This window comes from Delphinus delphis, chromosome 6 (genome assembly GCF_949987515.2).
Source record: "Delphinus delphis chromosome 6, mDelDel1.2, whole genome shotgun sequence".
Lineage (NCBI taxonomy): Eukaryota > Metazoa > Chordata > Mammalia > Artiodactyla > Delphinidae > Delphinus > Delphinus delphis.
The window spans coordinates 23666510-23679265 of NC_082688.1; the positions used below are offsets into that span (position 1 = coordinate 23666510).

Here is a 12756-nt window from a genome sequence, read left to right on the forward strand (position 1 = left end):
GCAGCTAAGGGAAGACGTACACAGAGAAGGGTCCAGGAGAGTCCCAAGCATGGGACCTCTAGCACGGGACTCTAGTGGAGTTATGCAGACACTGTTTATTTCTCACAGGTGCAATGTGTGACAATATGCATGAGCTACTGCCATCCAGACAAGCTCACGTGAACCTTGGTGTCTAGAGGTTTTATTGGGGCTCAGTCACATAGATATGGCTGACTGCCCATGTGGACAACCTTAGTCTCCAGAGGTCAAGTTCACGCCTCACGACCCAAGGATTCCTACTATAAATCACACTGCTAGCATAGACTAGCTGGCATGGCCCAAGGTCCCCAGGTTAAACAAATCAGGCAGGACATTCCAAGATCTTAGAGGTTACCTCCCAGAAGCCAAGGGCAAAGGCCAGGCCTCTCTGGGGGAAAGGTTAATCCTTTACTGGGTACCATACCAAAGCCTATGCAGACTTTCCCGTTCCACTTGGCAGAATTTCCCTGCAACAGCTCTCCGAACTTAACACCTCCCCTAATCTCTTCCGTCCTCAAGAACGGCACCAACAACCGCCCAGGTGATCAAGTCACTACCACCCTAATCCATGGAGTGTTTCTGGTGAGCGCAGCCGGGTAGGTGAGGGTAGCGCGGGCCGGGGGCTGCCGGGTGCCGCCGGGATGCTGAACCCCGGCCCTCCTCCCCCGAGTAGGACCCCAAGCGAGCCCCGCCCGACCGCCGAGCCTCCAGCCATGGCTCCTCTGCTCACGAAGTATGCTTACCTGCAGAGCCTGGCCAAGAAGATCTGCTCCCAGCCCAGAACCGAGCCGCAGAAGCGCAAGTCGGCTGGCAAAACTCGAGTCTTAGAAGCTGCTGGGCTCCTAAAAAAGGAGAGGAAGAAAGCACTGAAGAAATCCCAGGAACGGGAGGAGAAGGCTGCCGAGGCCAAGGCCCGGGCCCCTGCGGAGAGTCTCAGGTCAGGAAGCCGGTGACAGCCAAGGAGGAGGAGGCCTCCAGCTCCACCCGGGCCCCTGCGCACGGCCTGGACAAAGAGCCTCTTTACCTGCCTTGGACGTCCTGCGGCAGCGCCTGCCTGAAAAGATACCGGAGGCGCGGGGCCAGGGCGACGCCAAGAAGCTGTCTCCCGCCGTTTTAGAGAAAAGACGTCGGAGGAAGTGGAGGAAGCAGGAGCGCGACCGGAAGGAGAAGCAGCAGCAGAAGGAGCTGAGGGCAAAGCGGAAGGCGCCCGAGGCCGCCGAGGGCGCGGAGCACGCTGAGCTGCCCTGAGGCGGCCCTCAAGGAGGCACAGGGCCGGCCGGGGCTGCTCTTCAACAAGGTGGAGGTAACCGAAGAGAAGCCGTCCCGCAAGGCTCAGCGCAGGAAGGAGAAGAGGCAGAAGGGGAAGGGCAACCTGACGCCGCTAACAGGCAGGACCTAGGCAGCAGCTGAAGCGCCTGCGGGCGCGGCGGGCCCGGCTGGAGGAGCTGCGGGCCGCGGACGCGGGCCAGGCCCAGGAGCTCGAGGCAAAGATGCAGTGTGCGAACCTGCTGGACAAGGCCGAGGGCGTGAAGATCCGCGACGACGAGCACCTGCTGCAGGAGGCCCCGAAGCGCAAGAAGAGAGGGGCGCAGCGCCAGCGCGCGTGGGAGAAGCGCACTGCGCGTGTGGCGGACGAGACGCAACAACTGCAGGACCCGTGGCGGCAGAACTCGCGCGAGAACAAGGAGGCCGAAGCTGAGCGGCGCCTGGAGAAGACCCGGAAGAGGGGCCGCATCCTGCCCCAGGACCTGGAGCCGGCCGGCCTGACCTGAGGGCCCGACTGCCCGACCCCGACCCCGGCAGGCTCAGGCTCCCAGCGGAAATCGGACGCTGCCCCGCTGCCCTCACCGACTTTTCGGGGCTCAGGCCGCACGTGCAGAAGAGCCTTCAGATCCGGGTAAGGGGTGACCCAGATCCGGGCTCCAGTCCCCTCTGGTGAGGCCAGAACGCTCCCTGAAAATTCCGGGGTGGGGGACGAGGGAGTGGTGAGGAGTGAGTGGCATGGGGAGGGGCTGGGTCTTCACTGGCCCCCTCCTCCTCTCCCGAGTTCACAGGAGCAGGAAGGGAATGACCTGTGTGGCTGCTGTGTCAGCCCCAAAGTCTCTTGGACAAAAACCCAACTCCTGTAGCCAAAGCTGAAGGCGGAATTGACAGGCTTGGTAACTGGGGAAAGGCGGGGCCATCCTCAGGCTGCCTGGAATTGAATTATTCTAAATTTATTTGTAAGATGGATAAAGATTATCATTTAAGATAAACATGCACATTAAAAATCCTAAAATAACCGCTAGAAGATAGAAACAGTGTTACTAAACTAGAAAGAAGAAAAATGGAGTGGGGTGGACAGTGTCAGTCTAGGAGGAGGTGGGAGAGAAAGTAAAACCTAAAACTAAGCCGGGTGAATGGAGGATACACAGAGGCAGAGTTAAGTCCAAGCCCACAGGCAGCCAGAACGAATGCACGTCGACAAAACTCAGATGAACTTTATGGTATATGGATTATATTTCCAAAAAACTGTTAATAAAATTCTTTTGACTAAACTCCAGTTAAGAAACAGATGGTAACCAAAAGGAAGCTGGTGTTGGCTGTATTATAAGATGAAGTCGACTTTAAGATAAAAGGCACTGCTAAGGAGGACTATCACCACGTAACGAAAAGGGGTTCAAATCACCTGGAAGGTAGAACAGTCGTGCACCAGGAACATAGCTTCAAATATGTCTAGCAGAAACTGACAAAACTACAAGGAGAAATCAATTCACAAACCAAAGTGGGAGATTTTTAACATCTTTGTTAGGAATTGATAAACCAGGCAGACAAAATCAGATGGATATGGAAGGTTTGGATGAGAGTATTTATAAGCTTGATCTGTTGGACACACAGAACAGTGTATCTGAAAATAGTATGTACTTCAAGCACACATGGAACAGTGGTGAAAACCAACCATCTCCTAGTCCATAAAGCAAGTCATATTTCAAAGCGTCAGTGTCATACAAAGTATATGATCTGGCCACAGAAAAATGAAAAAACTTAAGAGGTAATTGTTAAAGTTTTCTGTTTGGAAGCTTAGAAACACTCTTCTAAATTACCTGTGAGTCAAAGAATCATCCCTGATGGATGTTAGCGAATATTTAGGACTGAAAGATAATGAAAATGCTATGCGTCACAACCCTTTCACAATGACATCCAACGCACTTAGCAACAGCTATTATTTTTCTGGTTTGTTTGTTCCCTGCCTCCCACCCATAAAAATATAATCTCCATGCAAGAAGGCACCAGTCTGTCTTTTTCATACCTGTATTACCTGCTCTTAGAAGAAAGTCTAACATAGAGTAGGTACTCAATAAATATTTGCCTGACAAATGAACGTATGCCTTTTTCTTGAAAGTCAACTGGTAACCACTGGTTTATTCAACAAGTATATGAGCACCTTCTCTACAAAAGGCCAGACACAGGTGAGTCTAGGCAAAGCCCGCCCTCGAGAGCATAAAAGAGCCTAACAGTAGTATCAGTAGAATAAATAGCGTTCATCTTTGTACCTTCCACAGCGTAGAGACAGTCTTGGAGCTCATTAAAGAGTGAAAGGACAAAAGAGGACTCTGCTAAAATGGTATTAGAAATTCAGAGGGAGAAAAGAGTTCTTAAAAATGAAAGGGGGCTTCCCAGGTGGCGCAGTGGTTGAGAGTCCGCCTCCCGATGCAGGGGACACGGGTTCGTGCCCCGGTCTGGGAAGATCCCACATGCCGCAGAGCGACTGGGCCCGTGAGCCATGGCCTCTGAGCCTGTGCGTCTGGAGCCTGTGCTCCGCAACGGGAGAGGCCCCAACAGTGAGAGGCCCGCGTACCGCAAAAAAAAAAAAAAAAAAAAAGATGAAAGGATCCCACCTGAAGCTTAACACAATATTGCAAATCAACTATACTTCAATTAAAAAAATTTTTTTTAATGAAAGGATCAGGAAAGATTTCACATAGGATTTGTGATGATGGGAAACGAGGCTCGCCTTTCTAAGTAATGGGAGCAGTACAAATAAGGCACAGAGGTAGGAAGGGATACCTTCTGGGCAAGATTAAGTAGTTCCATTTGGAAGAAGTATAGGGTGTATAAAGAGGAATTCTAGGAGATAAAGCTGGGAAGGTTGGTTGGGATCAAAATTGATAAAAGTCCCTATAATTACAACTCTAGACAACATGGAACCTCTGAAAGTTTTTGAAAAAGGACTTACCATGACTGAAACCGTGCCTTAAAAGGGTTGAACTCAGGCAGGATCAGCTTCATGAATATGCAGACTCTGCCGTCACCGAGGACCCCGAGCACAGAAGGGCCCTGTGCTTGGTGTGATGTCCTGCTGCCAAGGTGTTGAGAGTTTAAGTAATTTTGAATAAGGGGCCCTGCGTTTTTCATCTTGCACTGGGACCTTCAAACTATGTGGCTAGTCCTGAAGTCAGGAGAGAGCGATTATGAATGATTAAAATGAGGGGGAGTCAGGAGGCAAGGAGACCAGATAAGAAACCATAATAATGGTTCAAGGAAAAGCTAAAGAGGACATGAGGTGGGGAAGCCTTCCTACTCTTAGTAGATACTCTAAGTATTTAGAGGGAATAAAGAAACTTGGGTCATAGTTTGGGTCACAGACCCAAAGATATTCTTCGAAACTCTCAGCTCCAAACTACACAGAATGATTCTTAAAATGTAAGTCAGGCAGAAGTTGAAAGTTTATAGGAAGCCATTGGAAGTTTTTGAGCAGGGATTTTATATAAGATTTATTTAACAAATATTTATTGAACACTTGCTATGTGCCAGGCATAGTAGTGGAATTAGAAACCTACTGGGTGCCAGAGATTAGTGTTACCAAACGAAAGCTCACTGCCCAAGGCATACAGAAGCCAATACTCTGGCATCGGCTTTTGAGAAAAGAAAGCTTTATTGCGAGGTCGACCCGCAGAGCTCAAATCTGTCTCCCAGATCCAACGTTCAGGGCGAAAGTTAAGGAATTAGGAGAATTTCAAACCTGGAAGCTGACTGGCTCATCTTGAATCAGTCCATGTATGGTAATCAAGCTACTCTTGCTGCTGGAAGCTGGATTTTCCTCACTGAAGGAGTTCTTGCTTTGTAAAGAGCTCTGGTGGCAACATTTCTATTCTTTGAATTCCGTAGACTGAAGATCCTTGGTTCCGGGGTCATCCTGGAGACACAGGTTTCCGTGTTGCACATGCGCAGTGATGTCTCTGCAAAATACATTCAGGTTTCATTAATCAACAGCCTGTTTTTATTTTTATTTTTTTTGATTTTTTGTTTTTTGGGGTTTTTTGAGGGGAGGTTGCCAACCTTTTATTTTTCTTTTTTAACAGCTTTATTGGAGTATAACTGCTTTACAATGGTGTGTTAGTTTCTGCTTTATAACAAAGTGAATCAGTTATACATATATATATGTCCCCATATCTCCTCCCTCTTGCATCTCCCTCCCTCCCACCCTCCCTATCCCACCCCTCTACGTGGTCACAAAGCACCAAGCTGATCTCCCTGTGCTATGTGGCTGCTTCCTACTAGCTATCTATTTTACGTTCGGTAGTGTATATATGTCCATGCCACTCTCTTACTTTGTCACAGCTTACCCTTCCCCCTCCCCATACCCTCAAGTCCATTCTCTAGTAGGTCTATGTCTTTATTCCCGTCTTACCCCTAGGTTCTTCATGACCTTTTTTTTTTTCTTAGATTCCATATATATGTGTTAGCATACGGTATTTGTTTTTCTCTTTCTGACTTACTTCACTCTGTATGACAGACTCTAGGTCCATCCACCTCTGACTTACTTCACTCTGTATGACAGACTGTAGGTCCATCCACCTCACTACAAATAATTCAATTTCGTTTCTTTTTATGGCTGAGTAATATTCCATTGTATATATGTGCCACACCTTCTTTATCCATTCATCTGTCGATGGACACTTAGGTTGCTTCCATGTCCTGGCTATTGTAAATAGAGCTGCAATGAACATTTTGGTACATGACTCTTTTTGAATTATGGTTTTCTCAGGGTATATGCCCAGTAGTGGTATTGCTGGGTCGTATGGTAATTCTATTTTTAGTTTTTTAAGGAACCTCCATACTGTTCTCCATAGCGAAGGGCCTATTTTTAAAAGCAAAATCATTTTAAGCTGGTCCATGTTTTACATGCTATTTCATAACAGTCCCTTCCATAAACACTGCCAGAGTAGGAAGAATTTTGTATACAGATATTTTTCAGTTATGGTCACCATATAATTTGATCACTGTATAAAGTGTTACACTGAAAGAAAATGTAATGGTTTTCGGGGAGAAAATGTGAAAGCATCTTTCTGCTCTTAAGAAGGCTTCAAGGACATTTCAGGAAGAACCTGGGGTGGTAGGTGAAGAACTGGCTCCAAAATGAACTTAAACCTCATGCCAAGCAATGCACCATTTCAAAATGCAGTGCTAGCTTCCGGGATTTTCGAATCAGATCAGCAAATCTCCATTACAAAGAACAACTGCACATTTTCTTTTCTAAGACTAAATGCCTCACCAGTACATTCTAACTGGCTTTTTCTTTGGTTTATTCTGCTTACCCCAAGTCAGCGTTCAAAGCTGTTGGTTTATATAACCTGGAAAACAAGTCTAATGAAAACCATTAGGTTGTCATCAAGGGAGAGCTGGATAAGAAGCTCTTGAACTCGTTTCACCCTCTCAAAGGGCAGGACTTATTTTTCTAACCATGAAAACAGCAGATTGGGGAGAAAGCAGAGAGCGATGCAAACACAGACATGGCTGCTCTCTGAGATTTTTACTCTCCTCAGAAAGCAAAGTGAACACGCGTGGCTCTTGGTACTGTTCACCTGCTTTGTTCCTTCCTGTCCTCTTCCCTTATGGGAAGAAAGTCTTTTAACATAATCATGCATCACAATTAAGGCTTTCAGGGTAATGGGTATTAACAAGAGAGAGGTGAAGCTGTCTGGTAGGTGCCTTGTTCTGAGGAATACAAAGATCCACTGTTATTTCCCCAAGATGCAGTGACCTCAGACCAAAGGGGCACAGAGTGTCCTGGGCTTGGCCAACCATGGTAGCAGCTGGTTGGAACCAGAACCTTGGGAGGTGGAGTGGGAGGTCGGGCAGAAGGCAGAGGAGCAGAGAAGGAAGAAGTGGGGGAAACTTGGAAGGGCTCTCTGGGCTCCAACCCAACGTGTAATGTACATATGTTACACCTTTGGTTAACCCCCTGGGATGACAGGAATTGGTTCTGAGGGAGACCCAGGCCTCCCTGGCACAGAGCTGGTCCTACATGCCCCTATAACTGGGGCTCTGCAGAGCATCATGACCCCCAGTTATACAAATTTCATAACAGGAACTCTTCCCAGCCTCTAGGTCTTTACATATGCTATTCCTCTGCCCCCAATTCTCTTGCTCTGTATTGACAGCCATTGAATCATCCTTAAGACCCAACTGGCACTTTAGCTCCTCTTGGGAGCTTTCCCTGACGTCTAGAGACAGTGAGGCTCCCCTGTTCTAAGCTGCCAGGATATCTCATTGCACTTCCTGGGCATCTCTAACATGTTGTACAGTCACCGTTGCCTATATAATTGTCTCCTTCACTAGACTGTGAATTGCTCAAACGCAGACTGAGTCTCGTTAATCTTACATCCATACTAGCTAGGTAGCTAACACAGTGCATAACAGGTGTTTAATTAGTGTTTAGTGAATGAAAAAAAAAAAAAAAGCCAAGAATAAAGGATCAGTTTTTGTGAGGCAAATGTGCTACCCACTTGGCCAGATGTGCCCAGTGAAGGGGGTCTTTGAGGGACCTAAAAGTCGTACATTCCACAGTGTCCTGTGAAATTCAAGATAAAGGAAGCCACCCTCCTGAACCTAAGAGCATACCTGGTTGATTCTCCCCTCTAGGGAGCCCCAAGGAAAGAAGATCATTATGAACTGCCATGAAAAACGGGAATCATTTGACTGCCCAGGAAATCTTATCATCTAGTTGCAATCTATAGTATTAGAGGTTTTTTTGTTTGTTTGTTTTGTTTTTTAGTGTTAGAGTTTTGTGTGCTCTTTTCTGATGATCAGTTTTCTACCTGTCAACTTAGAAAGGGCCGGAAAGAGGCAGAGATAATCCTGCTTGGTGTGACTGAAAGTATTGCCACAAGTGTCTAAAGACAAAATAACCTACGCATCTAGACTCGTAGTTACATGAAGGTAACTATTGGGAAGTTGTGCCAGGTGCTGCCTTGGCAATGGCCTTTTCTCCAGTGCCTTATATATTAATTTTAAAAGGTTCTTGACATTTCAGTAGAACTGATATAATCATTTTCAGAGACAGGTGCCTGTCCTCAGAATGGGTGTATTTTATTTTATTTTATTTTATTTTTATTTTATTTTTTTGTGGTACACGGGCCTCTCACTGTTGTGGCCTCTCCCGTTGCGGAGCACGGGCTCTGGATGCACAGGCTCAGCAGCCATGGCTCACGGGCCCAGCCGCTCCACGGCATGTGGGATCTTCCCGGACCGGGGCACGAACCTGTATCCACTGCATCGGCAGGCGGAGTCCCAACCACTGCGCCACCAGGGAAGCCCTGTATTTTATTTTTGATCTAAGTGATATGAGTTAGAATTATTATTCTACCCAAAAAAGACATGGCAATAAGCTGAACAATCTTTATCTATGAAACTTTTTTTCACATTTCAAAATATTTTCAAATATAGTATCTCCTTGACATTCACCAATAATCCTATGGAAGTAGCCCGACCAGGGGGTTATTACTTAAATATTAAGAAAAGGGAATTGGACTCAGAAGGCATAAGGGACTCATCCAAAAGTACCAGGCAGTAAGTGGCAGATTTAGTCTCTAGATTCCAAACCCCTAATAAAAGTTTACCTGGTTGGAGGAGGGAGCAGCAGTGAGCACGGGCTCCCAGAGGTGGGGGAGGTGTCGGGGTAGAGGAGGGACCCGTGAGCAGCCGTGTGGTCACAGCGGCGACCTGCAGAGGCCATGGCAGCTCCAGGACGGAGAGCAGGCTCGAATAGTAAGTGGCAATGATTTAGACGCTTCCAAATTCTCTGCACTACAGGCGTTTGGTGGCCGTGTGGATGAAAGGCTCTTGGTGCTGCAGCCAGGAGTCAGTGCTGTGCCTTTGAGGTGGGAGAGCCAACTTCAGGACACTGGTCCACAAGAGACCTCCCAGCTCCACATAATATCAAACAGCGAAAATCTCCCAGAGATCTCCATCTCAACACCAGCACCCAGCTTCACTCAACGACCAGCAAGCTACAGTGCTGGACACCCTATGCCAAACAACTAGCAAGACAGGAACACGACCCCACCCATTAGCAGAGAGGCTGCTTAAAATCATAATAAGTCCACAGACACCCCAAAACACACCACCAGACGTGGACCTACCCACCAGAAAGACAAGATCCAGCCTCATCCACCAGAACACAGGCACTAGTCCGCTCCACCGGAAGCCTACACAACCCACTGAACCAACTTTACCCACTGGGGACAGACACCAAAAACAACGGGAACTACAAACCTGCAGCCTGCAAAAAGGAGACCCCAAACACAGTAAGATAAGCAAAGTGAGAAGCCAGAAAAACACACAGCAGATGAAGGAGCAAGATAAAAACCCACCAGGGCTTCCCTGGTGGCGCAGTGGTTTAGAGTCCACCTGCCGATGCACGGAACATGGGTTTGTGCCCCCGTCTGGGAAGATCCCACATGCCACGGAGCCTGCGCGTCCGGAGCCTGTGCTCCGCAACAGGAGAGGCCACAACAGTGAGAGGCCCACGTACCACACACAAAAAAAAAAACCCACCAGACCTAACAAATGAACAGGAAATAGGCAGTCTCCCTGAAAAAGAATTCAGAATAATGATAGTAAAGATGATCCAAATTCTTGGAAATAGAATAAAGAAACTGCAAGAAACATTTAAAAAGGACCTAGAAGAACTAAAGATGAAACAAGCAACGATGAACAACACAATAATTGAAATTAAAAATACTCTAAAAAAAATACTCTAGAAGGGATCAATACAGAATAACTGAGGCAGAAGAACAGATAAGTGACCTGGAAGATAAAATAGTGGAAATAACTACTGCAGAGCAGAATAAAGAAAAAAGAATGAAAAGAACTGAGGACAGTCTCAGAGACCTCTGGGACAACATTAAACGCACCAACATCCGAATTATAGGGGTTCCAGAAGAAGAAGAGAAAAAGAAAGGGACTGAGAAAATATTTGAAAAGGTTATAGTTGAAAACTTCCCTAATATGGGAAAGGAAATAGTTAATCAAGTCCAGGAAGCACAGAGAGTCCCATACAGGATAAATCCAAGGAGAAACACGCCAAGACACATATTAATCAAACTGTCAAAAATTAAATACAAAGAAAACATATTAAAAGCAGCAAGGGAAAAACAACAAATAACACACAAGGGAATCCCCATAAGGTTAACAGCTGATCTTTCAGCAGAAACTCTGCAAGCCAGAAGGGAGTGGCAGGACATATTTAAAGTGATGAAGGAGAAAAACCTACAACCAAGATTACTCTACCTAGCAAGGATCTCATTCAGATTAGATGGAGAAATTAAAACCTTTACAAACAAGCAAAAGCTGAGAGAGTTCAGCACCACCAAACCAGCTTTACAACAAATGCTAAAAGAACTTCTCTAGGCAAGAAACACAAGAGAAGGAAAAGACCTACAATAACAAACCCAAAACAATTAAGAAAATGGGAATCGGAACATACATATTGATAATTACCTTAAATGTAAATGGATTAAGCGCTCCCACCAAAAGACACAGATTGGTTGAATGGATACAAAAACAAGACCCATATATATGCTGTCTAAAAGAGACCCACTTCAGACCTAGAGACACATACAGACTGAAAGTAAGGGGATGGAAAAAGATATTCCATGCAAATGGAAACCAAAAGAAAGCTGGAGTAAATTCTCATATCAGACAAAATAAACTTTAAAATAAAGACTATTGGGCTTCCCTGGTGACGCAGTGGTTGGGAGTCCGCCTGCCAATGCAGGGGACGTGGGTTCATGCCCCGGTCCGGGAGGATCCCACATGCTGCGGAGTGGCTGGGCCCGTGAGCCATGGCCGCTAAGCCTGCGCGTCCGGAGCCTGTGCTCCGTGGCAGGAGGGGCCACAACAGCCCATATACTGCAATAAATAAATAAATAAATAAAGTAAAATAAAATAAAAACTATTAGAAGAGACAAAGAAGAACACTACATAATGATCAAGGGATCGATCCAAGAAGAAGATATAACAATTGTAAACATTTATGCACCCAACACAGGAGTACCTCAGTACATAAGGCAACTACTAACAGCCATAAAAGGGGAGATCGACAGAAACACATTCATAGTAGGGGACTTTAACACCCCACTTTCACCAATGGACAGATCATCCAAACAGAAAATAAATAAGGAAACACAAGCTTTAAATGATACATTAAACAAGATGGACTTCATTGATATTTATAGGACATTCCATCCAAAAACAACAGAATACACATTTTTCTCAAGTGCTCATGGAACATTCTCCAGGATAGATCATATCTTGGGTCACAAATCAAGCCTCGGTAAATTTAAGAAAATTGAAATTGTATCAAGTGTCTTTTCCGACCACAACGCTATGAGACTAGATATCAATTACAGGAAAAGATCTGTAAAAAATACAAACACATGGAGGCTAAACAATACATTACTTAATAACAAAGTGATCACTGAAGAAATCAAAGAGGAAATCAAAAAATACCTAGAAACAAATGACAATGGAGACACGACAACCCAAAACCTATGGGATGCAGCAAAAGCAGTTATAAGAGAGAAGTTTATAGCAATACAATCCTACCTTAAGAAACAGGAAACATCTCGAATATACAACCTAACCTTGCACCTAAAGTAATTAGAGAAAGAAGAACAAAAAAACCCCAAAATTAGCAGAAGGAAAGAAATCATAAAGATCAGATCAGAAATAAATGAAAAAGAAATGAAGGAAACGATAGCAAAGATCAATAAAACTAAAAGATGGTTCTTTGAGAAGGTAAACAAAATTGATAAACCATTAGCCAGACTCATCAAGACAAAAAGGAAGAAGACTCAAATCAATAGAATTAGAAATGAAAAAGGAGAAGTAACAACTGACACTGCGGAAATACAAAAGATCATGAGAGATTACTACAAGCAAGTCTATGCCAATAAAATGGACAACCTGGAAGAAATGGACAAATTCTTAGAAATGCACAACCTGCCAAGACTGAATCGGGAAGAAATAGAAAATATGAACAGACCAATCACAAGCACTGAAATTGAAACTGTGATTAAAAATCTTCCAACAAACAAAAGCCCAGGACCAGATGGCTTCACAGGCGAATTCTATCAAACATTTAGAGAAGAGCTAACACCTATACTTCTCAAACTCTTCCAAAATATAGCAGAGGGAGGAACACTCCCAAACTCATACTACGAGGCCACCATCGCCCTGATACCAAAACCAGACAAGGATGTCACAAAGAAAGAAAACTACAGGCAAATATCACTGATGAACATAGATGCAAAAATCCTCAACAAACTACTAGCAAACAGAATCCAACAGCACATTAAAAGGATCATACACCATGATCAAGTGGGGTTTATTCTAGGAATGCAAGGATTCTTCAATATACGCAAATCAATCAACGTGATACACCATATTAACAAATTGAGAGAGAAGGAGAAA

The 12756-nt window shown here is 45.2% G+C and overlaps 1 long non-coding RNA gene and 1 pseudogene across 1 annotated transcript in view; one reads left to right on the forward strand and one right to left on the reverse strand.

Moving 5' to 3' along the window:
* Positions 1 to 731: 731 nt before the first annotated feature.
* LOC132427631 (surfeit locus protein 6 pseudogene) lies at positions 732 to 1790 on the forward strand (annotated as a pseudogene).
* A 2953-nt stretch (positions 1791 to 4743) lies between these two features.
* Positions 4744 to 12756, reverse strand: part of LOC132426551 (uncharacterized) — an 86523-nt gene continuing 78510 nt past the window's right edge. Inside the window, exon 5 of the long non-coding RNA XR_009519723.1 lies at positions 4744 to 5237. This is a non-coding gene — a long non-coding RNA (uncharacterized lncRNA). The remainder of the gene's footprint in view (positions 5238 to 12756) is intronic.